We start from the raw sequence: 25,458 nt of genomic DNA, 5'->3' as shown, positions 1-25,458 counted from the left end.
ATGACAGGCCTGACTTTATCTTCAAATATTAGCTTCATGGTGTAGTCAAATTGTGCTGTGTGCTTGTCCCTGTGTAGCACGTGCCCAAAGAACAGGGGCAAGGACCATATACTATTTTCCCAGCTTAGAAAATGGAAACGTACTCCAAGGATAGATAGTAAAGGGCTTGTAAACAGAAGAGATATTCCAAATAATTTCCAACTGGTAAGGCTGTATATAACCTCTCAGGACAGCTCAGTTGGAGGGTGAGAGGCCCCTTCCTATGCTGTACCAGGTGTTAACCCTTTCGGTGCTGGACGATGGCAGTATTGGGTGTGATCTGCAAGTCCTGAGTCTAGGGAAGCGGTTATTTACCAACTAATTTTCAAAGAGTTTAACTGGTTAAGAATGTGACAGCTGTATCAGTCCAGGTGTTAGACCTCATTTTCCCCATAGGTCACAGGGAGTGTGAGCCTCTGGGGAAAGTTTCAAGCAGGAGGAAAACCTGAGGCGGTTTTTATTTCAGGAGCAGACTTCTGGCAGCAAAGTTTAGGATGATCAATTACAAGGGTTTAGGAAAAGACACAGGGGGATCAGTTTCAAAACTTCAGAAAAGAATTGAAGTAGTGGCTAGGGGGCAAAATTAAAGAAATGGATGTGGTCTCCATGGGGGTAGTAAGTTATGGAGTTGGTAGAGTTTGGAAATGGGGCAGGTGTGAGTTTGACTCCCGGGAGTCTAGCGTGGGCCACTGTGGAGGATGGTACCATTACCTCGGAGAGGAAAAAAGACAGACTAGTGTACATTGTTTGTTTAACTGGTTTGTTGGTCATTTGATTGGCTTTATTCAATTAATTTTCTGAAAAGAGTCATGTTTATAAGCTGCAAGCGTAACTGCTCATACATTAACTTAAACATATAATGTTGTAGTCTTCTCTCTTACACCCTCAAAAATCGTGAGGAAGAGGAAGAAATTGAGGAGGTGAGCAGTGTTTGATGAGCACCTATTATGCTCTTTTATCTCATTTGAGAATCCCATTCATAGTGTAGGAAGGATAATACTGTTTCCATGTTACAGATGAGAAATCCTGATTTAGCAGGATTGAGTTCCGCCCTGGCCTGCCTTGTCACAATTCAAACAAGTCTGTCTCCCAGGTCTTGGTTTTTTCACTGCATGCAAGTGCCTCCAGATGCGAAGAAGAAAAAAAGAGAGAAAGAAAAGGAAAGGGGAAGAATAGGAAAATATGTATTCAGAGTTACTAAAGAAGAAAGAAATGAAAGGAACCAAACAGAGAGGCTTATCCATGAGATGTTCTTATGCCTACCTAGACAAGTTAACAGTCCTTTGTAAAGGCATCAGGAGGCTTACACAGGCTATTAGCTCCTCACTGGCAGCCCTAGCCCGGGGGAGCCCGGAGCACACAGACCTTCTGTGAATTGGTGTCAGTGTATGACCAAACCACCGCTCCACAGACGGCTGCTTTTAAAGAAGCGTGTCTCCGTGGGGGCTGCTGGGAGGCCTCACACTCTTTCTGCTCTGTGGGGTAATCGAGGTTAGGCCATTAGAAACTTTCATAGAAATGTGACTGAGTAATGTTATGTGTGTTGAATCCAGTCATTTCAAACCAGGCTAACATTTCGTATATATTTCCGTTGCCTTTTTCAAGTAATTGGTATTGTATTTTAGAAAAGAATTTACCTGTGAGCCATTGGGAACAAAGGAACACAAACTGGCCCTTCACCACAGATAATTTGAGGTGTACAGCTTTAGAACATCAAACGGAAAAAAGGTGAGAGAACCTGATAGGTGTTCTTGTGCTCTTGGTAATGCAGACAAATGTGATGGCTTCGTGGAATGCCTTCGCAGAGCCTCGTATACAAAATAATCAAAGGATTTGTGTCATTGGAAGCTGCACAATAGATGAACCTGGTTTTTGTAATTTAACAAAAATCCAATTTATGTAACATATTAAAAGAAGCATTATCAACTTGTTTTCTCCTCAAAAGACTGTAGCTATTAAACTCCTTAATTACTTCATTTTCACTCTCGCTGTAACATTAGCAGTTTAGCACTTCAAGTATAAAAATGATTAATGAGCCTGAGAATTCATTCGCATACATATCACTTTGCAGCTTGACATAACCCTGGAGCCCATTCTAACCATAGACAGACTTCCCTTGCAAATATCTTATTGCATATTAAATGCATAATTGTTGCAAAGTATGCATAATTATAGTCATTTTCCTGTTTCTTCTATACCAATAAAAAGTCAACAAATCAAATGCATTCAAGTGAAACTAACATTTTAAACAAAAGTGTAAATCCTTTGCGAACACCTTGATTTTTGCACTGTGACTGGCCCCCCAAATTCCACTGTGATTTGGGCTCGACTGTCATCCTTCTAAAAATGTGGCTTTGAAAATTCTGAATGTGAAGGGAAATGCTTTCGATTCCCATATTTATATCTGTGTGAGTACTGTGATTTGGGAAAATATGATGAGAGTAAAGACTGCATTGTGGATTCAAAGAATAAGATTTTATTTGGAGTGACTGTCAAAAATATCTGCAGGGGGTTATTTCTGTCTAACCATCCTTGGCTTGCATTGGTGACATGTGGCTACATGTCTCTTTTAGCTCCACTGCGTTTCCCCTTTGATCTCTCCCAAGGTGATTCCATCTTGCTGACTTTGTCCAGTCATTCTCGAAGCTGAACCTTTTGAGTGTTAGCAATGGTACTCTTTGTCTTTGCCTTCCCTTGGTGTTTCTACCCTCTTCCTTGGAGTTCATCCATGACTGTATCTTGTCCCTGCCTCAAAATCCTCTTCTCCCCACACGCACATCACCTGTAAGCTATGTTCCATTCCGATTCAGTACTGAATCAGGAAGATTCAATGACCTTTTGCTCAGACCTCAGAGAACTTCACTTTTCAGACTTGCTTCCGTGACACAAAGGTTATAGCTACTGGAAGCTCCCAGGGGCCTCCTGTGTGCGAGGGAAGGGAGAGCGGAGCTGCAGGCCACTTGTTAGACTCCACATCAGGTCCTCAGATGGTTTCATTTGCTGTCAGCCTATACGGCATAAATGTCCTTATTCCAATGTGCTCTTTAGACAGACAAATGGGGATCAAGTATCTGTTTGGTCCACTGAACCAGACATGGTTAAACATTTAGTCGAATAGATTTTAAAAACAAGCACATTACCTTGCTGCCCAAGTCTTTACTACAAATGCAGGCTCGTGTGCGGGCGTCGCCGAGTGGCAATGAGACCACTGGGATTGAAAGGCAGTGCAGCAAACAACGCCCCAGACACTGCCCCCAACAAGAGTTGCTGGTAATGAGAGCTACACTTCCGAACGAGGCCTTTACTTGTTAAGTTGCATTGCCAGATAAGATACAGGTCGCTCAGATGAAAAACCAGGAGTACTTTTTTAGTATAAGTGTGCCCCAGATACTACACAGAGTATGCTTAGACCAAAGAACTTATTTTTTGCTTACCTGAAATACTAATTACACTGGGGGTCCTGTATTTACTAAATCTGGCAACTTTATTCTTTAGTGACACTTCATAAGCAACAAACTTTTTTTGAAAAAGTCCATTTTCTGAGGTTGCTGACTGATAATATTATTCCCATTCGCCCAAATGAGCTCTGTAGTGCTGGCTCACAGTTGCCCATGCGCAGGTTCATGTTCACCTGTGTTCCCCCTTGAGAGAGAGAAGGCTGGGAGAGAGAAGGGAGGCAGCGGGGTGGGGGTGGGAGAGAGAGAGAGGGAGAGAGGGAGAGATTGAGAGGGAGAGAGGGAGAGAGAGAGGGAGAGAGGGAGAGAGGGAGAGAGGGAGAGAGGGAGAGAGGGAGAGAGGGAGAGGGAGAGAGGGAGAGGGAGAGAGGGAGAGAGAGGGAGAGGGAGAGAGGGAGAGAGAGAGAGGGAGAGAGAGAGGGAGGGAGGGAGAGGGAGAGAGGGAGAGGGAGAGAGGGAGAGAGAGAAGTTTACAGGGAAAGATTTGTTGTTCCACTCTGCATTCATTGGTTGACTCTTATATGTGTGCCCTGATTGGAGATTGAACCTGCAACCTTGGCATATTGGGATGACACTCTAACCACCTGAGCTCTTCTAGGTAATTTATAATTTTAAATTCACTTATAAAAGCCTATTGAGAAAATGTGTACCTTGTTTCAAGACGGTCATTTAAAAAAAATTTCCAAGCAAGTGAAGCTAGTGAATGGAATCATTCTCGGGCTGTGATGTTTACTGAATTACCTTTTAAAAAGTACATGTGCGGAAAACACAGTACGTACTACCCGAGATAGTTATGGTGATTAATTAGCTTCTTACCTAGATTTACAATACTCTCGCCCTGTAAAATAATCTTTGTAAAATAGGTCACAAATTGGGTCTGCCTGAATCTTAAATATAAATCTCATGTTTCACCCATTTGCACTCCAAGTCTAAACTGAAACAAAACTTATCAAAGGAAACGAGTACAGCGTGGACAAATTTGGAGGGCTACTGTTTGGCCTCACCTCTATCTTTTGCTTAGGTCCTGCTCCACAGCTGTCTGCTTGGCTTGTACCTTGTACCCTAATCCTAGTAACTGTACTTGCCTCTTGTGACTGAGGACAAATCTTTGTTTCCCCCATGCTTGTAACTGCATCCCTTTCTGGTTCTCTCCCCTGTACCTGGTTCTGAACATCTTCCTGGTGACTGCTCATCTGACCCCCCCCCTTTCCTGGTGATTGATATTCCGACCTCAGTGTTAAGCAGTGGCAGCCTTAAAATTTCTTTGTAGGTGGTGCTTGGGGAGCTGTTTGGATTTGGAGGGAAAAGCAGTTTGCCTGGAAGCTGCGTTTGCATTGCAGTCACACCGTTTTTACTTAAATTGCATATTTGTTTGGGATGGCTTGAGGGCAGCTACAGAAATTCTTTAAGTGGGTTCTTTTTAGCCATTCTTTGGCAGTACTTCTGGATTGCAGGCTGAGTATCAAAAAGAATTGTTTTCTTGCTCAGCTTGGTGTCTGCCAGCTTTGTATGTGAATTGAAATAGCTGTAGCAGCCAATAAGTGTGTCTTGGATGATTGACTTATTGTGAGAAATTCCTGTCTTAGATTACAAATAGCCACGTTCATCCAGCTCTTGGGCTACCCTACTTCTCCCACTTGAAGGTCTCTGTTGGCAGATGCTTGCTGTGGAAATTACTTACAGGCTGTTATGATATTTTCCAGTTACCCAGGCGTTCAGTATACCGAGGGCCACGGACAGCATGGTGTAGTCATGAGGTTTGTTGTAAAACAGACCTGGAACTGAATTTTTTGTCTTACCAGTGATCTGGTTATTTAACGTCTGTGCCTGTTTTGCAGTTTTGGAAAATGGGGATAATCATAATATTCATTCTCTCTCACAATGGTTAAGAGGATTAAGTGAGGAAACTTAAGTGCTTGACAATCAGGAAACACTCATAAAAATTGCCCTCGTCTATTATGTTGAGCAAAGATGGGCTTTGCCCAATAGGCTTTATCTGTGTTGTAGATAAATATAGATGTTCAAAAAATGCTGAGTCATTCATCCAAAAAACTGTCTCTTAAGTGCTACTTTATTCCAGGCCTCTGCTGAAGTGAGTGGGCCCAGAAATATATTAGAAACACTAACAGGGAATATGACATGTTAGAGTTAAAGATGGTTGGAAGAGGAAAGGGGATGCTTGTAGGTAGAGCAATGTCACTAAAAATGTAGCCCAGAAATTTAAAGAGAGTGGAGAAACAATAACCATATGTTAATGTCAGAACAGGAAATTAAAAGGTGAGTTTGGAAACATTGTGGAGGCTAGAAAGGGCAGGATTTTAAGAGACTTGCACTGATAAGGACCTGAGGGATAAATACAACAGGTCACCCAGGCATATGCAGAGGATCTCTCCTTTGTTTCCACTGCACTTTTCATGTGTCACCAGCAAACACTTTGAAACTATCCAGTGGCATACTTACGTGCGCGACCGCAATCTAGACCAAAAACTCCTACGAAGTAGGGTGCCCAACCATCCCATTTGCCCAAACCCGTGGCTCTCCAGGAAGCTGGACTTTCATTGCTAAAATGGGGACTGTCTCGGGCAAACTGGGACAAATTGATCACCCTACTCTTAAAAGAATAAGGTTGTGTCTTAATCTTTGTCAGTCCCAGAATCTTGTACAATTTCTGGTTCACTGAAGAGTCTGTAAGAGAGGAGAGGTGATTTTGAACCCTGGAAGTTTTCACAATATGGCAAAATTGTCCCTTGCAATCAATTAAGGAGAAGCAGCCCAATGTAATGAAGTCAGGATAGGGGTTGGAATCAGATTCACCAAATCCAGCCCTACTACCCCTTGAGTAAGTCACTTAAACTCTTTAAGCTTTTATTGCCCTTGACCAAAAGCATATGTATAATAACGTGTATAATAGCAAAATAAAAGCATATGTATAATAATAACAGCTCCATGATAACTTAAATAGATTCAAAACCATTAAAAGAACTTAAATTCTAATTGAGTGACCAGTGGCGCAATAATGTTGGTAATATTCTGATTGAGATTATTCAAATCTTTATACCAAGGTGCGGTACTGAGAACTAAACTACAAAAGTTAAAATTTTTCATGTGTACACTCATTAAATTTTTTAAAAGATTTTATTTATTTACTTTTAGAGAGGGGAAAGGATGGAGAAAGACAGGCAGAGAAACATCAATGTGTGGTTGCCTCTCATGTACCCCCTACTGGGAACTTGGCCCACAACCAGGCATGTGCCCTGACTGGGAATCGAATCGGCGACCCTTTGGTTCGCAGGCCAGTGCTCAATCCATTGAGCCACAGCAGCCAGTGCCTGTGTGCATACTCTTAAAGGATAATATCTATAAATACAGACAGCACACCTCTGTGGTTACAATTCCCAGTGAATAGAACCAATTAAATATAACTCAGTTCCCCTAAAGTTCAAGTGTTTAGCTTCCTAAAGGCCCATCCAGCTCAGTTGCTGATAATTTAACAATTAGGTTTTATTCCTCATGTCCCTCAAAAAGGCTCTATGGTCAATTAATATTTGACAAATGTGGCAAGAGCATGCAGTGGAGTAAAGACAGTCTCTTCAATAAATGGTGCTGGGAAAATTGGACAGGTATGTGCAAAAAAAATGAAACTAGACCACCACTTACTCCATATACAAAAATAAATTCAAAATGTATAAAAGACATAAATGTAAGTCACAAAATAATAAAAATACTAGAAGGAAACATAGGCAGTAATATCTCAGGCATCTCTTGTAGCAATATTTTTGCCAATATACCTCCTTGGGCAAGAAAAACAAAGGAAAAAATAAATGGGACTACATAAAACTAAAAAGGTTTTACACAGCAAAAAATACCATCAACAAAATGAAAAGGGAATCCACTGAATGGGAAAACATATTTGACAATGATACATTTGACAAGGGATTAATTTCCAAAGTATATGTAAGTATATAAATAACTTATACAATTTAATGCCAGGAAGACAAACAATCCAAATAAAAAAATGGGCAACAGACCTGAATAGACACTTCTTCAAAGAGGACATACAGATAGCCAATGAAAAAATGCTCAACGTCACTAATCATCGGAGAGATGCAAATTAAAACCACAATGAAATATCACCTCACACCTGTCAGAATGTCTATCATCAATAATTCAACAAAAAACAAGTGCTGGTGAGGATGTGGAGAAAGGGCAGCCCTTTTGCACTGTTGCTGGAAATGCAGACTGGTGCAGCCACTGTGGAAAGCAGTATGGAGATACCTCAAAAAATTAAAAATAGAACTGTGTTTTGACTGAGCAATCCCACTTCTGGGAATATATCCTGAGAATTTTGAAAACACTAATTCAAAAGAATATATGCACCCCCATATTCATTGCGGCATTTTTTACAGTAACCAAGATCTGGAAACAGCCCCAGTTCCCATCAGTACATGAATGGATGAAAAAGCAGTGGTACTTTTACACAACAGAATACTACATGGCCATAAAACAGGGAAATCTTACCTTTTGCAACACCATGGGTGGACCTGGAGATTATTATGCTAAATGAAACAAGCCTGTCAAAGACAAATACCATATGATCTCACCTATCTGTGGAATCTAATGAGCAAAATAGAAACAGGCATGGATCCATGGAACAGACTGACAGCTGTAAGGGGGGGGGGGTGGGAAACTGGATGAAAGAAGATGAAGGGATTAAGCAAAAAACACATTTAATACATAGACACAGAGAGAAAGAGGGTGGGGATAGGTGGAGATGGGCAAAAGGGGGAATGGGATGGAAGGAGACTGCTTGGAGCCGTGGGCACACGATGCAGAGTGCAGATGTCGTTTTATGGAGTTGTACAGTTGAAACCTGTAGGTTTTGTGAACCAATGTCACCCCAATTCAATTAAAAAACCCTGGAACTTATATTAACAAATGAAAAAGGACAAAGGAACCTACTCATTCCAGTTTATCCCTTGAAATTTTAATGCAAATTCAATCTTGGGGGCCCCACATATTTGCTAACTGCTAACTGGATTAGCCTAGTTATGCTTTTGTATCTAAACCAAAGAAAAATTATAAATTTCATTCCAATATACTTTCTAGCCAAAAGAATATAAGCATATTTATAGTGAAAATAATATTGATTGTATTCAATAACACATTTTGTCCTTTGCAGTCTTTCCATTGTGAATATAGACTGAGTTTGGTAATCCAGTGCTCATGTGTTACCTAACAGCTCCTTTAAAATTAATTAGTTTTTCACACTGGCTGGTGTGGCTCAGTGGATTGAGCACCACCCTGTAAACCAAAGGGTTGCTGGTTCAATTCCCAGTCAGGGCACATGCCTGGGATGTGGGCTGGGTCTCCAGTTGGGGGTGTGCGAGAGGCAACCACACATTGATGTTTCTCTCCCTCTCTTCTCCCTTCCCCCTCTCTAAAAATAAATCAAATCTTAAAAAAAATAAAATCGATAGTTTTTCCAAAATGTTTGTGATGTCTACCAAGAAACCATGATTACGAAGAAGTCAGAATTTCCTGTCCAGCTGGTCAGCAGGGTAATAGGAATCACTCAGAACCAATGTGTGGGCTAATTTTATTGAAGAAGAGGGGCATCAGCATGAATGCATCTGGTCAGCAAAGAAAATTATTTTGACTAAAGAAATTAAAAACATCTTTTCCAATACACTTACTCTGCCAGATGTACTAGACCAAAATCAAAGGCCATCTCACAGATCTCGTGGGCTTTTTTCAGTAGAAGGAGCATTGGAGCTGCTGAACTGTTTTTTTTCTGTCTAGCTAATTTAATGCAAAATATGATTGACACCAGTAGGTCTGCACTGGTATTTATTTTCTAATGCTTTCCTAAATGAGTTTTATAGTATTCGGAGCATAGTGTTAAATTGATTCACCTTTCTGAGGATGAGAATTGTAAGCAATTTGATTAGTTTTTCTCTATTTTTATCTACTGACATGTTCCGTTATAACTAAGAAAAGTATAGCCCTTTTTTGCTTACTGAAAATAATTTATATTCAGTCGTGTTTTCTGCACCTGCACAGAGCATCATCTCTACAGGCTTAAATATCAGCATTTGTAGCTATACGGGTATGATGGTATTAAGAACAGTTCCAAAGACAAATTACCCTTTTGAATGTTCATGATCCTGAGTTTATCCCTCAGACCTTATAATTGAACTTTGTAAACTAGACACATTCGCATGTGTTTTACCCAGTAAAGCAAGGAGAAAAGGTTAAATATCAAAAGGTTGGTTTTTATATGACGATTAAACATGATAAATGAAGGGAATCTTGTTACCATGAGAGGCATAACTTTATTGATCATTCAATTAAAAGCTGTGAAATGAATGAATGGATGAAAACATAAAAGCTGAAGGGGGCTGATGCCTTCCTCTTGATGAAATGTTCCATTCTAGCAAAGATTTGATGACCCCTCCTAGGAGCAGTGATGCGTAGGGAACCCTGGTTCCTCTTTCTCTCCCTTTCATGCCTTTCACCACTGATGCTCACCCCCAGTTTCACCTGCCTCAGTTCTCTCAAGTTTCATCCTGGAATCGGGCTCTGGCACCCCATCTAACTTCCATTTCCTGACTGAGCTGTGCTCTTCATATCTACCCCCACCCCCACTTTCTAGTGGCAGTACCACAGTTTGAGCTACCCACCAGTCTTGTCATCCCGCTTGATACGAATCTTTTAATGACACTGTCTTTCTTAGACAACCTGACTTCATCCCGTTTGAAAATTATTCATGCTTGTGTGCTTTCTACTTCATTTCCAAGGTCCTGTCTTAAAAGGCCAACACTCTCTGTGTGGATAACACATTCACATGTGTATGTGTTGGGGTAAAGGGCTTCTCCCTGATTACTGTCTTCTAGGGTTAGAGATAGCTGAGCACTAGATGAGCACTGGGCCCCCGATAGGGGAAAAGGTGAGGTGGGCTGTGACAAACTGAGATTGGGAGGTTTCCCGGGGCAGGATCCATGACTCTTGTTGATCCTTGTCTTCCCCACTTACCTAGTGTCTTTGACATTGTAGATCTGCAGTGTGGAATACCCGAATGAGTAAATGAATGTACTCGTTTCATAAATTGACTAGGACTGACACTAGTTGTAAGGGTGTATGTTACTCATTTCACTGACCTACTAACTTCAGTTTTAAACTGTGAAAGCTGTGGATATGGTCAGTTTTTGAAATTTGTGACAAATCTGCATCTTTAGCTGGGTCTGTATAATGAAAGAAGAATATTTTCTGAAACATTATGGAGAAGCACAGGCTTTTATTCAGGTTTTAGAATAACACTGAACAAAATCATTATCCTTTGAATTTTATTTTGAAATCATATAATGTAGCTGTTTTTAAAAATTAAATAATTACTTAAAATTTGTGTTTACTTGTCAAACTAAGTAGAAGCTTATTTAGCTTAAGAGTTGAGTCATGTAGTATTTTTCTAGTCATGAATTTGCTTCTTTTCCTTTTTTCAATGTAGAAAAGCAATTTATTCAATTACAACCACTTGCACAGTTGGTCCTGGAGAATAACAGTCCCGCTGGTGAAACAAGTCATCTAAAACAGGTGGTATTAAACTAGTGGTCAAGGACTAACTCCCCAAAAAAGGCAACTTTTACCTGGGATTAATTTAACTTTGAAAACAATTCCAGGCTATCAATTCACTCTCCTCAACATAACTGGGCAGTCTGCCTGTGGTATAACTGTCAGGTAAAAACATACATCTTCACAACCTAGTAGTCCCAAGTTTTTTTTAAAAAAACCATTTCACAGAAAAGAAAAAGAATATCAAAACAGCTAAGGAAATACACTAATGAGCAAAAATATATGGGGAAAGAGGAACATGTAGTTTTGATTCAAGAAATTGACAGGAGACTGGTCTGCATATAAAAAATGTGCATCCCGGAAAGTCAGGTGTGAAGATTTTGGAGTAGGCATTTCTGTGATTTGAATCTCCCCTAATTCCTGAATAAAAACGACGTCTTCCAGTAATTATACTTCATGGCTCAGACACCTGCCTCTCTTGGCTCTATTCCTTACCTCTAGCCTTTACTTAAATGAGTCTGAAAAACTTGGGGATGTAGCATAAGAAGAAAAATAAAATAACCACACACAGTATTCCCCTTTCGGTGGCTGCTTTAGATTTTTGTTACTAGAAAAGTTTGGAAGAAAATTTAAATATATGTCTATGACTTTACTGAATCAAGCCTCCCCCGCCCAGTTAATATTTAGAAAGCAGCCTAGGTTTGGGCTAACAGCGTTGTTGGTGGCACCTGTTACAGACAGCCGAACAGAGTCTCTGTTTCAAAGTCACTGTTAAGTCAATTTCTGGCTTGAGAGGGGAAAAAATGGGAGTCTAAAATCTCAAGAAGTGCGGATGTTTCTAAGGACCCCTGTCCTTCTGGACCCATGCTTCCGTTAGGGTCTTCTTCATCATTATCAATGTTCTCTGCCATTTGCCACACTGTCTTCTGACACAGAATGGATCATCCAAGGTTCATTGGGATCCCAGGAGAAACCAGGTATTTTGGCAGTGTGATCACCATGAATGAACAATTCTAGTGGACCATCTTCTGCATCTTCTGGGAATTGTTCCTCTCTAATTTTACTTAAATTTCAGACAATCAGTCCATGATCGGTACCAGTGGAAGCCAAAATAGTTTCGTTGTGAGGTGACCACTGAACCTGGAATATTTCATCCTTATGTGACTCAAAGAATGAGGCTTAAGTTTCAGATTTCTCAGATCCCACAGGACAAGTCTTATCAGCTGACCCTGGGGCAAGAATGAACTCACCACAGGGATCAAGAGAAAGGGAGTTCACTTCAGCAGTGTGAGCATCGACTAAGTGGCTTGGTTTGGAAATATCGTTTGAATGACTATCCCAGATCATAAGTTTCTCATCATTAGCAACTGACCCAAACAGAGACTCATGGAGCAGATGCCAGGAGATATCTACTACTGCTACACACACTGTGAAGATGGTCTTCATAGCCACAACTTTTACTTTGGAACAGCACTGATTCCATAGGAAAATGGCATGGTCCTCTGAAGCACTGAGTGCCCATTGAGATTTGGGCTCCAAGAATGCCCATAGCCTCCCTTCTGATGTCCACGAAGACGCAAGACTGAGTTGCACTCTCCACAAGGGCCTGGCGTAGAAGGATGTTTTGTATAGTCCAAAACAAGAACATCAGTAGATGGAGTCTTTGTTGCAATGATGCCAAGATTCTGCAGCACGCAATGTGCTCTGTTTCCTTCTCCTTCATGGTTGGTCTTGATTTCTATTTTAACTTTTCCACTAAAAGCCAAACCCTGCAAATTCCCCTTTCTCGCTGTCGTAGTGCGAAGCAACAAGCTGAGCATCATCTTTAGGGAGTTGCAACTGGTTATCAGGAGGTGGTTTTGTTCATCCGATGTGTGTGTCCCTAGGGCAACTCTATGAATGCTGAAATCTTTCCCTTCAGGTCTGGTTACATCTGGAAGCCACTGCAGTTAGGCTGGGCCACCCCAGAGCATGGGTCACCGCCACATGGTAAAGAAAAGGGGTGTTCTTTTTCTATATTTTGTACTCTTTGTTGATCACATGTTCTACTGTATCATCCAAGGCTGCTGCCTTGTCAGCCATGGCTGGCGGGCAGGCCAGAGGTATCCCGGGTTGAGTGACTTGTGGGAAGGGTAGGGAGGTTGTGGGTGCTTTGTGCGTGACCTCTATTATTTCCTGCTACCCTTCTTTTCTATAGACTGTATCTGCTTCATTATTTGGGGACTGAGTAATATTTTAAAAACAAGACATTTTAAATGTGCCCAAGGTGCTTCTTTTTTGCCATGGAAAAAATCTCTCTCTCTCTCTCTCTCTCTCTCGTGCATTCCCCCACACTCACACACTCCTCTCCCTTCACATTCACTCAAAGAAAGAGTACAAATTAAGTGGCTGTTATCTGTCAGTCGTGGAGGTAGACTCGGGATATAGTGATGAAAATGGCTATCCTGGTTCTTTTTTTCATTATTGACTTTGTACCAACGTGTTTTACGTTCAGGGAGCAGTATTTTATATATCGATGTTTTTTGTCATTTAAGTTAAAATAGGTACAATAACCATTTAGCCTAGATTTGTTTCAACTGGCCTGGTTTTCAAATAGTCTGAAGTATCTACCTACATTGCAAGCTATGTGTCCTAATTTTGGCTTGGGAAAATATGGTCCTGCTGGAGATACATTTATTAAAAAAAAAACAACCACTTTAGAATTTTACTTTTTTGTTGTGTGAGAATAAACTTATTTTTAATGACTTGGGAAAAAATTCAAAACAAGCCTTTTTAAAGTCGGAGAATATATAAGTTGATATGGTATGCATGATTTATTAAAAATTTGATTTTTTGACCACAATTAACTCAATAAACTTGAAAAATATCCAGCTCTTTTTTTCCTATCATATATGTACATTTTATTCATTTAAATTTCTGGGTCTCTGTCTGGTGAAGGGGTACAGACCAGGTCTCCCCAGCATGTGCTACTTTGGCATGTGAATATTGTGAGCTAAAGGCAATCAAAAGTGGGGTCGGGTCACAAGAGACATTGACCTCTCCTTAAAGAACTGAAATTGGGGGCCTAGCCCATAATAAGAGTATTACCAGAGATAACTTTTTATGACCTCTCTGTAGGGTGGGCCAAACTTCTAATTACTGAATATTTGCTCTTGTTATCACCCTAAGAATGATCTTCTTCTCTTCTGAAGCCTTAGGTGCCTTACCTCATCCTTAACCCAGAATGCAATTAGGCCTTATTTTACCTTTCTGTCTCTGAACCGCTCATGTATGTGGGGTTCCCATATGTAGTTATGTAATCAAATTTGGTTATTTTTCTCTTGTAGTGGAAAACTTTCTTCTTCCCCTAAACTGACAACATGAGTTTAAAATAGGTAAGAACTAAATGTTTCCTCATTTTAATTTCAATGCACAAAACATATATTTTGAAAAAATAGCCTGGTTGGTATATATAGGGAAGTTCACAAGTAGGGATTGAAAGTGATGGGAAGATGGACATAGTATTTTGTACTAGGTACAGATGGGGTATAGCTGAAATTAACAGACACCCAACCATGATATATGTCAGCTTTTCAACATTTATTTTATTTTTTATTTTTACTTTTTAAAAATATTTTATTTACTTTATTTTTAGACAGAGGGGAAGGGAGGAAGAAAGAGAGGGAGAGAAACAACAATGTGTGGTTGCCTCTCATGCACAACTCTCGTGTTGCCTACTCGTGTTGCGTACTGGGGACCTGGCCTGCAGTCCAGGCATGTGCCCTGATTGTGAATCGAACTGGTGACCTTTGGGTTCCCAGGCCAGCGCTCAATCCACTGAGCCACAGTAGCCAGGGCAGCTTTTCAACATTTTGATGTGCAGAGGTTCAGTGATTTTTCACAAGTCACCCAGCTAATGAATGGTATATTTGTTTCTTATTTACAATAGCAACGGTGAGCAGTTGTCTTCCTGGTGTTTCTTCCTTTTACTCTTTTGGGCTTTCAGTGCTTAAAATGGGTCATCCCATTTATCCTTTCTGTGGCCTACACTGACTGTTTGCCTCTGCCAATCTAAACAAGTTCCATGATAATGTTGAAAGGTACATTTCAGGAACATCCTCAAACCATCCTTTTTAACCATCACTACTTCTCGAACGTGTCACATCATGTTGCTTGAGCATGAGTGCCAATTCTGTGTGTGTTTGTCAAGCCCCCAGGGGTTGGTATAAATAGGTATCACTGTTAGGCTGAGAGATAAGTTGTATTATAAGACATATTGGCTGCTTATATTGTCCTGCTATTTTAACCAAAGCCAGTATATATATTTGAGCATCTACCAGATGTCTAGCATTTTGTTAAGTATTGTGGAGAATATAGGGGTAGGAGGGGGAAGGCAGCATCAGAAAGGATGGCAGTTAAGTAGAAACATAAAGAAGGAGATCTGTTGTTGTGGACAACAGCCATATAAAAAATAATTAGAAACCATTTCAGGACAAATACGGAGACAGTGTGTTTGGATCGTATTGATTAAGCTCTTCACGGTGCAGGATATGTATTTGGGCAGCTTCAACTCCCAGAGCCTTGTACAAGTTTAATTGGTTGGGGTTCATCACGGGACATTCCATTCATCATGAGTGTAGCTGACTTTGTGTAGCATGCTACTACTTTTGGAATCGTTATCATGGTTAAACATCGTACTTTCATAGAAACGACCCATTCATGATTGTTAATGGAAATTTTTGGCTGCTGAAATACCTTAAGTGATAATGGTCCCACCACACTTTATTTAATTTCTTTCTACCACACCTAATTTTTAATCCACTACCTTTTTGTTTTATTGTTCCATCCTCTAGATTTAGTTGCTAAGATAATTTGAAAGCATCCTTTAACTCAGGGGTGTCCAACCTGTGGCCCAGGGGCCACATGTGTCTCAGGATGGCTGTGAATGTGGCCCAACACAAAATCATAAATTTACTTAAAACATGGTGAGATTTTTTTGTGATTACATGTTTCAATGTATTTAATGTGTGGCCAAAGATAACTCCTCTTCTTCCAGTGTGGCCCAGAGATGCCAAAAGGTTGTATACCTCTGTAAATACTTAAATACATCTAAAGCTCAGGATTTGACAGTAGGAAGAATTCATATGTGCATTTATCTCTATATACTTTTCTGGTCTTTTATAGGATGTCAGCTCCATTACAAATTAACCACCGAGGGAAGGAGAGGGTTTAAAAGTTCACATGCATGTGATGTACTATGCAAGATGTTTTTATCTTCTGTGTACATATCAGGAGCACTTACTTTATGATTTTGACTTTCCTGAGGGCTAGTAAGTTTTTAGAGGATTGTATTAGCGTTCTCGAGGTCTAAGCACTTGGATGCTGACCCTGGTTCTTTTTCTCCTACACATAGGGACAGACCGATATTTCTGTGCCAATTAAATAACTCAGCTTTTCAACATTTTGATACGCAGAGTTTAAATCCTTTTTCAGAAGCAACACAGCTAATAAATGATACATTTATTTCTTACAAAGGAAAATTCTGCTCTACTACAGTTATAAAATCTTATACATCAGAAATAGAGGGAAGTACATTTATAAGTAAACTGATTTTATACTATGTTTGATAATGAAGAAGGTATGTTACTAAAATTTCTTCATTACATCTTTTTATAATTGTTATTCTATTACAGTTTTCCCAATTTTTTCCGCTGTGCCCTCGTCCGCCCATCCCAACCCCTGCTCCCATAGTCAGTCCCCACACTGTTATCTTTGTCTATGGTTCATTCATACATGTTCTTTTTCTAGTCCCTTGCTCTTCTTTCCACCATAATACCCCTCTGCTTCCCCCTCTGTCTGGTCACTTTCAGTCTGTTCCATGTTTCCCTGCCAGTGGTTCTATTTTGCTTGTTAGTTTATTTTTGTTTATTAAGTTCCTCTTATAGGTGAGATCATATGGTATTTGTCTCTTACCACCTGGCTCATTTCACTTAGCATAATGCTCTCCAGTTCCATCCATGCTGTCATAAAGGGTATAAGCTCCCTCTTTTTCTCTGCTGCATAGTATTCCATTGTGTAAATGTACCACAGTTTTTTGACCCGCCTATTTATTGATGGGCCCGTAGGTTGTTTCCAGCACTTGGCTATTGTAAATTGCACTGCTATGAACATTGGGGTGCATAGGTTCTTTTGAATTGGTGTTTCAGGGTTCTTAGGGTATAATCCCAGCAGTGGAATTGCTGGGTCAAAAGGCAGTTCCGTTTTTAGTTTTCTGAGGAAATTTCACACTGTTTTCCATAGTGGCTGCACCAGTCTGCATTCCCACCAACAATGTACTAGGGTTCCCTTTTCTCTACAACCTCTCCAGCACTTGCTGTTTGTTGATTTGTTCATGATGGCCACTCTGACTGGTGTGAGATGGTACCTCATTGTGGTTTTAATTTGCATCTCTCTGATGGCTAGTGATGCTGAGCATCCTTTCATATGTCTCTGGGCCCTCTGTATGTCCTCCTTGGAGAAGTGTCTGTTCAGGTCTTTTGCCCATTTTTTAATTGGGTTGATTATCTTTCTGATGTTGAGTTGTAGGAGTTCTTTATATATTTTGGAGATTTACATCTTTTTTTTCCAAAGTAGGTATGTTTTTATTGACTCTCTTATTATAAAAGTATTATGAATGTCATTTGTAATACCAGCATTTAAAGTTGTTTACGTTGTATGTGTATATTCTTACAGTGTTTTTTTCCTGTGTGTTTTTTCAGTGATATAAAAGGGGTCATGTGATATATAAAATTTTGAAACTGTCTTCTCTCTGTCTCTTCTATAGTATGGATATCATTCAGTGTCACTAAATACAAGCCTACATCCTGAGTAGAATGGCTACAAAGTAGTCTATTGAACTGATGTGTCATAATTTACTGAACCAATCTATTATTGAGGAACATCTGGTTTTCACATTTTCTGTCTGGTACCAACCACACTGAGATGTATATAATGTCTACGAGAGTGTGTGTGATACACACTTTGAAAGATTCAAACATCACCCTTGCATCTGATTACTTCGTTAAGATTCATTGTTAGCAGTTGTATAGCAATGCCATACTCTTCTTTTTCCTACTGCTTATTTATATTTATAAAGTGGTAATCTAAAGTCCCAGTAGCCTGTAGAGGGGATAAAAAAGGTACAGAGGAGGGCAGTTTTATTTTTCTAGTAAATAGCTATGCATCAGATACCATAAATACAGTATTTTGTTTAATATTTACTTTAACCCTGAAAGTTGACTGGTGTTAACCTTGAACAAATAGTCAGGTATTTTTCAGTAAAATGTGGTTATTTGGGAATAAGAAAGAATTAAATTTCGGATATGATCTAATGGTGAACTACACACAAGTCCAGAGAATAAAGGAGAGGAACTTGGTTTTTAATAGAGGAAAGGGAAGTTTGGACGGACTGTTGTAAACAAGAGTTCAGTGGAAGAAATTAGGAGTTCGAAGTGTAGTAGCTTTTCATTGGCTGCATCATTGCTGGGCAAGGAGAAGATCGCCTTCCATACCGCTAGAGTGGCAGAGCAGAGAAAATCTTGTTGGAGATAGAACGTACTCTGTTTTTTTTTTTTTTGGAGTAATTGAGGATAAGCGGTGAGGTGTGAGCGCTCTCCGTACAGGCCCTCCCAACTCCAATTTCAATGAGGGTTCTGTCCATTAATTTTCACGGGGGAGAGTTTAAGTCACTTGCCAAAGGCCATATTATAAGTGGCAGGGCCAAAAGGGATTCAGTTCTGTCTAACCATAAAACTTCGTTTTAAAATTGAAGTAATTCACATAATATGAAATGAACCACTAAGAAATGTACAATTTAGTGTCATTTAGAGCATTTACAGTGTTATGCACCCATCAACTTTCGTTCAAATATATTGTCATCACCCCTAAAGGAAAACCGCTAGGCACTGCCATTCCCTATTTCCTTCCCCCTAGGCCCTGGTGACCACTCACCTGCTTTTTGTCTCTACAGATTTACATACTTTGGATTTTATATAAGTTTAATCATATAGTACATAACTTTTGGTGCCTGGACGCTTTCACTTACCACGTTTTGAGGTTCATCCATGTTGTAGCATGTATCCGTACAAAATAATTTTTATGGCTGAATAATATTCCGTGATAAGGGTGTTCATATTTTGTTTATCCATTCATTCATTGATAGACATTTAAGTGTCCACTTTTTGGCTATTGTAAATAGTGATATTATGAACATTAATGTACAAGTATTCAAATATCCGTTTTTAATTCTTTTGGGTAAATATTTGGCAGTGGAAATTGCTGGGTCATCTTACCCACAGAACTTTAACAAATGTATTTTATTGATTATGCTATTACAGTTTTCCCAATATTCTTCCTTTGCCCCCCTCTGTGCAGTATCTCTATTCCCTCCAGCAATTCCCCCACCCCATAGTTCATGTCCGTGGGTCATGCATATAAGTTCTTCGGCTTCTCCATTTCCTATACTATTCTTAACCTCCCCCTGTCTATTCTGTGCCTACCAATTATGTTTCTTATCCCCTGTACCTTTCTTCCTCGTTATACACCTCTACCTCCCCCTCCCTACTAATAGCCCTCCCTCTGATCTCCATTTCTGTGACTCTGTTCCTGTTCTGGATGTTTGCTTAGGTTTTTTTCTTTCTCTTTTTTTTAAGATTCAGTTGCTGATAGTTGTGAAGCTGTCACTTTAATGTTCATAGTTTTGATCTTCTTTTTCTTAAATAAGACCCTTTAACATTTCATGTAATAATGGCTTGGTGATGATGAACTCCTCTAGTTTTATCTTGTCTAAGAAGCACTTTATCTGCCCTTCCATTCTAAATGATAGCTTTGCTGGATGAAGTAATCTTGGCTGTAGGTCCCTGCTTTTCATCACTTTGCATACTTCTTGCCAGTCCCTTCTTGACTGTAAAGTTTCTTTTGAGAAATCAGCTGACAGTCTTATGGGAACTCCTTTGTAGTTATCTCTGCGTTTCTCTTACTGCCTTTAAGATTCTCTCTTTATCTTTGATCTTTCGCATTTCAATGTCGAAGTCCATCTTGTTTGGGACTCTGTGTGCATCCTGGATTTGTACATCTATTTCCTTCAAATTAGGGAAGTTTTCTTTCATTATTTTTTGAAATAAGTTTCAATTTCTTGATCTTCCTCTTTTACTTCTGGTACCCCTATGATTTGGATACCAAATCATGTATGTTTGGAGAAATCCCAGAGGCACCTTATAGTCTCCTCACTTTTAAAAATTATTTTTTATTCTTCTGTTCTGGTTGAATGCTTATTTCTTCCTTGTGTTCCAAATCATTGATTTGAATCCCAGCTTCATCACCTCCACTGTTGGTTCCCTGTAGATTTTTCTTTATTTCACTTGGTGTAACCTTCATATCTTCCCTTTTGTTGTTGCCGTACTCAGTGAGTTCTTTGACCATCCTCATCAGCAGTGTTTTGTACTCTATGTCTGATGGGTTGGTTATCTCGATTTCATTTAGTTCTTTTTCTGGCGTTTTGTTCTCTTCTTTCATTTGGGCCATATTTCTTGGTCTCCTCAATTTGGCAGCCTCCCTGTGTTTGTTTCTGTGTATTAGGTATAGCTGCTTTGAGTCCCTGTCTTAGTAGTATGACCTATTGTAGAAAAGGCAGCTGTAAATTGTGTGTGGTGGAGACTTAGGTAGTCACCAGGGTGGGGCAACCTGCTTCACTGGTTTGGGGCTCTGTGTGGCGGGAGGGCTCAGAGATGGGACAATGCTGCTGCCTGGCTTATGGAGGTTTGCCAGGCACTTGCCCCCTGTGACTGGTGCCTTTCCAGCTGTTGCCCTGGTGTTGAATCTCAGAGTGGGTGTGTTTGCATACATTTTAAGTCCATGTTGGTCCCTTAAGCAGAGCCTCCTGAAACTCCGACAGTTTCTCCCGCTGCCCCAACCCCTTCTGTTTTTTATAGCCAGAAGTTATGGGGATTTATCTTTCTGGCACTGGAGCCCTGGGCCCTGTGGTCTGGCCTGGGGCTGGGATCATTTGCTCCCAAGGTGTCCCTCCTGATTTTTATCCACCTCATGTGAGTGTGGGACTGCCCATTATGCTGCCATCCCTGCCTCTCTGCACCACACTGAGTCTCAGCACTTCTCCACCTGTCTCTGCGTTCCTGCCCCTCCCACCTGTTTGGATGAACGTGTCTTCTTTAAATCTTTGGTTGTCATACTTCCATATAGCTCAATTTTCTGGCAGTTCTGGGTGTTATTTGTTTTGAAGTCTAGTTGTAATTCTTTCTGTGGTGGTGTGAGGAGGCGGAGAGTGTTTACCTATGCCTCCATGTTGACTGGATGAAGCACAGAAATTGAGCAGCCTTCTTTTACAAGGGTATGAGTACTTGTATGGTAACATAGTGTTTCCTTATTGTTTTAAAATAAAAACTTCAAGGTGTTTTAAATATTGAATAATCACCCAGTTTGTAACTGTGACGAAGTTTGATGTTTGAGGATTTAAAGTATTTACATTCCAGGTATCTTATTCCTGGAATTCAAGACTCTTGTTAAAATTGTTACAGTTTAGCATTGAAGAAAGCACAGGTACAATTTTTAGCTGCAGCTATTGTTATGTATGTTTTCGTTGACCCTCGGGTTCAACGTCAAGTGCATTGTTAGTAAATGGCCTTATCCAGAGAAACCACGGATTTTCATAGATTCCCTGCTTATAATTGAGGATGACAAATCATGAATTTTTAAAACCATAGTGCTGAAGACAATCTTTAAAAGAATCATCTTGATGAGGACATTTTTACATATAATTGCCCAGGAAACTAACTACTCTCTTGGGACCTTGAGTTCGTATTGCATTTCTATGTAACTTCTGCCTGTGTATTTTGAAGCGTGGAAAATAGACTCAGGGAAAATTGAAGTGAGCAAGCGAAGTTCCCTACTTATTGTCAGTGAAAGAAAGCAGCTGACATGTCTTGGCAGGGTAAGTGGGCCTCATTATCTCTCAGCAGTTTCTACCATATCAGTTAGCCCTAGAAATTATCTTGTCTTTAAATCATAAAATTCACAGGAGGAAATAGCTTTTTTAATCCAAGGAGGGGAGAAAGTATGAAAGATGGGAAAAGAGAAAGGAAGGAGAATTTATTTTGTTTAATTATAGTGTTTTTCAGGTGGAGGAGACCTGAGAGATTTTGACATAGAGAGGGACTGGCTTAATATCACACAGCCTTGTGGTTATAGTCCAGTGGGCTAGAAGCTAACTATGCAGTCTCCCTTGGCATGTGTATTAGTTACCTAGTGCTGCTGTAACAAATTATCCTGTGATTAATGACTTAAACAACAGAAATTTATTATTTTACTATTCCAGAAGGCGGAAGTCTGACATAAGCCTCAGTAGGCTAAAGTCAGGATGTTGGTAGAGCTGCGTTCTTTTCTGAAAGCTTTAGGGAAGAATATGTTTCCTTTTCCACTTTCTAGAGGCTGCCTGCATTCCTTAGGTTGTAGTCACGTCATTGACTTCTGTGTCCATCCTCATATCTACTTCTCTAACTCTCTTGCCTCTCTGTTTTACTTACAAGGATCCTTGTGGGCTCACCCAGAGAATCCAGGATACTCTCAAGATCCTTAACTTAATCACATCTTTAAAGTCTTTCTTGCACAGTAAAGTAACAACACATTCATAGGTTCTGGGGATTTGCCCATGGGCGTGTTTGGGGGCTGCTGTTCTGTCTACCATAGCTTGACAACCCCTTTACTTTCAGGACAAAAAATGCAGATGGAAACAAAATATACACCCTTCTCCTAAGGACTTTGGGGATTTCTTTATTGATTAGTATATTTACTCATGGAAAACCAACACCTTTATTTGTTATATAATTTAAAAACTACTTTTGCATCTAATATTTCCAAAGGACACGTTTCATTTCATATTCCAAAGGGCAACTGAGACTTGAAAAATTAAGTGAATTTTCAGAATAAATGCCAGCTCTGGTTATGTGTTCCACATATTTTTGTCTAAGTTCAGTGATTACAACTTTCTACCCACTATCTGATGAAAATGATTTTTAGCACTTTCTTAACTTCTTTAGACTTTGAGGAAATGGAAAGAAAAGGTGTCATATCTAGGTTGATTTGTGGACATTCTTCATCATGCTAGACAGACATTCCTGAGTCCTTTCAAAAAGCACAGAAATAGCACTGCTTCTTCTGGATTTATGTTGTAAGACACTGTAAAAATCCTAATGTCTTTTACTGTGTTACAGCTGTACCTGTACTATTTGGTTGTACTTTAAATTGAATTCTAACACTTTCTAGTCTATCCAGAAAACAGCAAGGAAAATGATTTTTTCTTTTTGAGGGGGAATTGTTAGAAGCCACATTATTGGTATAAATGGTGTGTAATGCCAGACATGTGGCTGTTGACCAGTCCATACATGTGGGATTACTGCTGAGGATAGGAATCATGTTTTATTTACTTCATGCAAGTTAGCTGTGAGCTATGTACCTAACACTCCATAGGATGTTAGTGGGGTTATAATTAATTTGATATGATCTTAATTATTGATTACTGAATATATCTTAAGCTTTGAAAAGGACTGAAAGTTTTAAATTTATGGTTTTAATTTTGATTTCTAAATTAATCTCACACTGATAAGCATAACTATTAACTATGTTACCATTTTAAAATGAGACATTTCATGGGTCTCCAAAGGCTTTCTTCTTGTCTCCAAAGTGAGGAATAAAACAAAACAACACTAAACAAAACCCCAGATAATGGGAGAGCTTTTTATTTTGTAAGACTGGGAAATTGGTTGGAATAAAGAAAGTTTTGACTTTAAATATCAAGCTAGTTAACTTTCTACCAACTAAACAATGTACTGTTGGAATATTCGGATTTTATAATGCCGTAACTAGTTGACAAGAACCAGCTTCCAATGATAGGATCAACAATCTCTCTCTCTTTAATTATAACAGCAACTGCTTCATTTCGGTGGTGAAACCCCAGCTGCCTCTTAGCCCCACTAGCCAATCCGATGAGGCTGACCTTCTTAAGCCATATTCATTTTTTAATATTCTAGCCAACCAATCAGTCCTATCAATGACCATGTTTCATTTAGTTATTTAGGCTGATGTTTATTTAGAATTAGTAAGTCACCACACAATTAAAGTTAAACTTAGCACTAGTCTGTTCTCTGGGATTTTATAGGTGAATTAGTAATTGGTTAATAAGTTTCTAATTTATGGAACTAGACTAAATTTAAATTACCACATGGACTTACCTGTGCGCTTCCATTGGATCAACTTTTAGATGCTCTATGTGAAGAGGGTGTGCAAAGGCCAAAGCGGCATACTTAACCAATTCTAAGCACACATTTAACATTTCTCAGTCAGGATTTAATTTGCAAATCTAATTAGCAGCATTTTGTTTTTTCTCTTACTGGTACACAGGAGATGGTGGTTTTTCTGATATTTACTGGCAACATATTTTTATGAAATCTCATCATTTAGGTGACTCTACGCCTGAGCATTTTCCATTTTAATTTGAATAATTCTGTTTTAGTGTTTACAAAGTAAGATTTAGAATTTCTTACTATTGAAGATTTTCTTTATTGATGTAATTTTATTTTTGAAGTATGAATGACTATTTAGAAACAAAACTAAGATGCACTTGACAAAGTCGAACAGGTGCAATGGAGTCTTGACGCTAACAGTGATGGGGATTTCTCTTGTATAGTTTGCATTTGGTGGTGAACTTAAATGATCCTACACCTGTTGATGTGTTTGGACGGAACTGACGGAACCGACTCTACAGGGCCAAAAGTTCTGTGGGATCAGAGGCTGGGCGGGTCTTGCTCGGTGTTGTTTCTGCCTGTGTGTCAACTCTGCCTTGGTCACACATCCTCAAGAAGTCTGTAACATATTGAATTGAAGTAAACAAAAGACATCCTTGTGATTTAAAGCTTTACCTCAGAAGAGTATTGAAGATATTTAAACCATAAATCATTTTTATTTCAATTAAGGATAAACAGTGTACGAAAAGCATTAGAATTGATTTTCACCCAGCGGTCATATAACTCTCTTCTAGGCCCCCCGAAGAGGCAGTTCTTTATTCCTAACCCTTTCCAGTTTTCTCTAGTAAGATTTTTAAGCAAGAAATGAATGGAAAATATTGGTGCTCATTTGGGACAGACACACTAAAAATATAAGGGGAACACTTGGAAAAGAACATGCACCTGGAAATCTAGTTAGCTGCAGCACCTTCGCCCTTGTCCTAGACAACACTCACATACTCTAACCTTCCAGACAAGAACATAAAACTTAATGCTGATTACTCTAGTAGAAAGTGATTAGAATTATTTTTAGCTTTTAATAAAGACCCTCAGTAGCCTTAGGAAAATTGGACACTTGTCCTTTT

General features: G+C 39.5%; 1 protein-coding gene and 1 pseudogene across 1 annotated transcript in view; one reads left to right on the top strand and one right to left on the bottom strand.

Annotated features, from left to right (window-relative positions):
* Window positions 1-25,458, top strand: part of IL1RAPL1 (interleukin 1 receptor accessory protein like 1) — a 1,180,423-nt gene that overhangs the window by 67,005 nt on the left and 1,087,960 nt on the right. The window lies entirely within an intron of this gene.
* Window positions 11,840-13,145, bottom strand: LOC112313254 (histone-binding protein RBBP4 pseudogene; annotated as a pseudogene).

The sequence above is a fragment of the Desmodus rotundus genome, chromosome X, assembly GCF_022682495.2.
Source record: "Desmodus rotundus isolate HL8 chromosome X, HLdesRot8A.1, whole genome shotgun sequence".
Lineage (NCBI taxonomy): Eukaryota > Metazoa > Chordata > Mammalia > Chiroptera > Phyllostomidae > Desmodus > Desmodus rotundus.
The sequence above is the reverse complement of the archived record's forward strand: the minus strand, read 5'-3'. Positions and strand labels throughout refer to the sequence as shown.